At 43.7% G+C, this 3,628-nt stretch overlaps 1 pseudogene; it reads right to left on the bottom strand.

Moving 5' to 3' along the window:
- Nucleotides 1-326: 326 nt before the first annotated feature.
- Nucleotides 327-2,133, bottom strand: LOC128318165 (piggyBac transposable element-derived protein 4-like; annotated as a pseudogene).
- Between the last annotated feature and the right edge of the window lie 1,495 nt (nucleotides 2,134-3,628).

Below are 3,628 nucleotides of genomic sequence, written 5' to 3' on the forward strand. Positions count from 1 at the left end.
CTCTAAAATAAAGCAGCTAAATTTAATTTCAATCCTCAAATCTATTTTGCATGAAGAAACAACCTCATCATTCATCACAAACTCTGTTAATGTCTAAGTTTTCCCTCCTCAGTGTGCAGTATTTCATAAATATTTAATCAGTGGGCACTTGTTTTGTACTAAAGTACATGTTTATTTTTTCTACTGCTTAAGTACCTACATAGGTGTAAAAAGCTTTTAGCCAGACAGTATTCATAAAAGTTAAGGCAGCAGAAAGGAGTTCTGAATGCATTTTGTTGAAGGGAAATAAGCAGGAAAACAGTAACTATAATAACAACAGCCTGACTATAAATACAACTACAATATCTACCAACCTTTTGGCAACAGCTGACCTAATTAGCACACGTGGGACAGTAGGACAGTGTGTGAGCATGGACTTTGCAGATATATTTTTTACACGTTGAGCACATAGTGGTTGTTTTACACTCCTTTTTGGGGGGACAGAATTGGCATCTCCTCCTCTTGCCTGCCCCTGCTGCAGCCTAACATGGAACACAAGAAGATTCAGCACCCTGAACAGCTTCCACAAGTGCTGCAGAGGCTGCTGTGTGAGGGAGACACTCTCTTCTTTGAATTTGGGGGGGTTACAAGTGACTTTCCCAGGTGCTCCAGGAGCACCCTCCTCTTGTTCCACATGTCAGGCATCCAGGCAGGGTCGGTCTGGCTCCAAATCACAAAGGCATTGTATGAGGACACATCAATGATGTTATAGAAGATGACCAAGGGCCAGCGCGCAGTCATCCTCCTGCAGCTGTAAGTTCCAATCACCTTGTCCAATTTATCCAGACCTCCTTTGTTGTGGTTGTAGTCCAGAATGATAGCTGGCTTCTTGTCTTCACGATCACTGATCTCTGCTGTTTTGTGCAGTGTGCTCAGGAGGACCACATTCTTGTTCTTCTTTGGGAGGTACGAAACTAGAGTGGTGGTGGGGGTGAAGGCAAACTTAGAGGAGAAGGCCTCTCTCCCCCTTGTTGCAAGTAGTGCAGGGGGCAACTCAGGCTTGATCTTTCTGACTGTGCCAACCATGGTGATCTTTCTCTTCAGCAGCTGCTGGCCAAGTTCATAAGATGTGAAAAAATTGTCACACGTGACATTGTGACCCCTCAGTCACATCAAGTACAACCCGCATCCCCTGATTCTTCTCTCGGCCTCCACTGATCAGCTTCCCTGTGTACACTTGCATCTTCCAAGCATAGCTGGATTGTGCATCACAGGCCACCCATATTTTGATGCCATACTTTGCTGGCTTGCTGGGCATATATTGCCGGAAAGGACAGCGACCTTTTGACAAAAGATAATCAACATTGAAAATAATTTACATTACAGATATGAAAATAAGAATTTACATAAAAATTTTCCTCTGAATGGAACCAATTGCTCATCCACTGTCACTTCAGGCCCAGGGTTGTAGAGGTACAGAAGGCACTCCACCCACTTCTCCCAGACCTCTCTTATGGCAGCAAGTTTGTCTGTTACTCCTCTTGCAGGTATTGACTCACGGTTATCAAACTGTAACATTCTTGAAAAAGTGTGAAAGACCTTCAGTGACATTGTGGCATGGAAAATCGCTCTTCCACTCTCTGCATCCCAGAGACTAGATGTAGCCTCATCTCGGGACCTGTACACACCTGCTAGGATTAGGAGCCCTATGTAGGCACGCAGGCCAGTCTCATCCACGATTTTCCACTTGTCTCCATATTTCTGGAAACCATGTAGATTGGTCATTTCTACGATGATTTTTTCGATGGCTGCTGTAATGAAGAAGAAAAATGTTGAGACCATGTCCTGGGCATGGGTAACAGCATATCTTGTTGGCCCTGGGGTCATCTTCATGACATTTTCTGCTGCCATCCTGCCCTGCTTGCCATATGGTAAAGAAGACCATGATATTTTGCTGTTCTTTGACAAAAAGGTTTCTTTGTCAGCTTGGTAGATTTCTGCTTCATCTGAAGATGAGGAATCATTCTCTGGGTTGTACTCTTCCCCATCTTCTTCTTCAGATGCCTCCTCCTCTTCCAAATCAGTGTTATCTTCTTCCAAGACACCTGAAGTAATCACATCTGCAACTTGCTGGGCACTGAAACGAGCACTCATGACTTCGGCAAAAAGACAACTACGGTACTGCAATCTACAGCACCTATATATAAGCATTCCCTATTAGTAAATAATGCTTTCACGACATGTTTATTTTGTCTCAAATTCTTTTTATTTTGTCTGAGCTTGAGTCATGCGTGGGGTCATGGAGGGAATGACAGAGAGAGAGATCAATCAGTAGCACACAATCTTAGTGTGTGTGTGTGTGTGTGTGTTGGAGTGTGCATGTTTGTGCCAGTGTGTGTCTGTGATGTGTCCTCAGTTTTTGGGGTGTATAAATGGTTTTATAGCTGGCGGGTCAAAATTGACCCCTGAGACAATCTTTGTACCCTAGCTGTGTAAAGCCTTTTTTTCTAATGTTGAGGTCATTTTAGGAAAAGTCATCAAATTTCAAGTTGAATAAACATCATTTAGGGTTTTTTTTCTGCTGTTAAAATGGTCACAGGTCATTTTTGACCATTAAGATAACACAATATGTTGTTTTTGTGTGTGTGCTTCAGGCCGGAGGCCTGAATCTGCCTACTGAGGAGTGTGACAAGCAGGCCTTGAGGACGCCCACCTGGCACTGAGTTGGCTAATCAGCGGGAGAGAGGGATAAAGGAGCGTTTGGAGACGCCGAGGGAGAGAGAGATGCACACGTGTTTTATGTTTGCCTTACATTTGTGTTTTACGTTCGGTTTATGTTTGTGTGATCACGTTAAGTTTACGTTTGAGTTCACTCGATTCCCGCCTCCTCCTTGCATGTCCTTGACATTTGTTACAGGAACATTGTGTTCAAAATACTATAATCTATAATAAATGTCCATCTATTAATACCACAGTGCTGCAGAAGTCCTGACTCTGATTAGTCATAAAGTGTTGATTCATTTTCTATACAACATTAAATGTAATTATAAACTGATAAAAAGTATGACATGATGTTCTTTACTGCAATAATTGGCAAATTGTTGTGGAACAGGGCTTATAGTCACCTGGATGAGGCAGGCAATTATGTGAGAGTCATGTTTTTTTGACTTCTCAAGCGCTTTTAACACCATACGACCTGCCCTGCTCAGGACTAAGCTGCTGGACATGCAGGTGAATGCTCCACTAGTGGCCTGAATAACCAACTACCTCACAGGTCGGCCACAGTATGTACGGCTGCAGAGCCATGTGTCAGATACAATAGAGAGCAGCACGGGGGCACCTCAGGGGACGGTCCTGTCTCCCTGTTTGTTCACACTCTACACATCAGACTTCAGATACTACTCACAATCCTGCCATCTGCAGAAGTTTTCTGATGACTCTGCCATTGTTGGTTGTATCTGCAGAGGACAGGAGGCTGAGTACAGGAATGTGGTGGACAGTTTTTTGGAGTGGTGCGAACTAAATCACCTGCAACTCAACATCACAAAGACCAAGGAGTTGGTGGAGGATTTCAGGAGGCAAAGGAACCATCTGAATCCAATCAGCATCCAGGGAACAGAGGTGACAGACATTGTTGAGGACTACAAGT

This window comes from Pangasianodon hypophthalmus, chromosome 4, assembly GCF_027358585.1.
Source record: "Pangasianodon hypophthalmus isolate fPanHyp1 chromosome 4, fPanHyp1.pri, whole genome shotgun sequence".
Lineage (NCBI taxonomy): Eukaryota > Metazoa > Chordata > Actinopteri > Siluriformes > Pangasiidae > Pangasianodon > Pangasianodon hypophthalmus.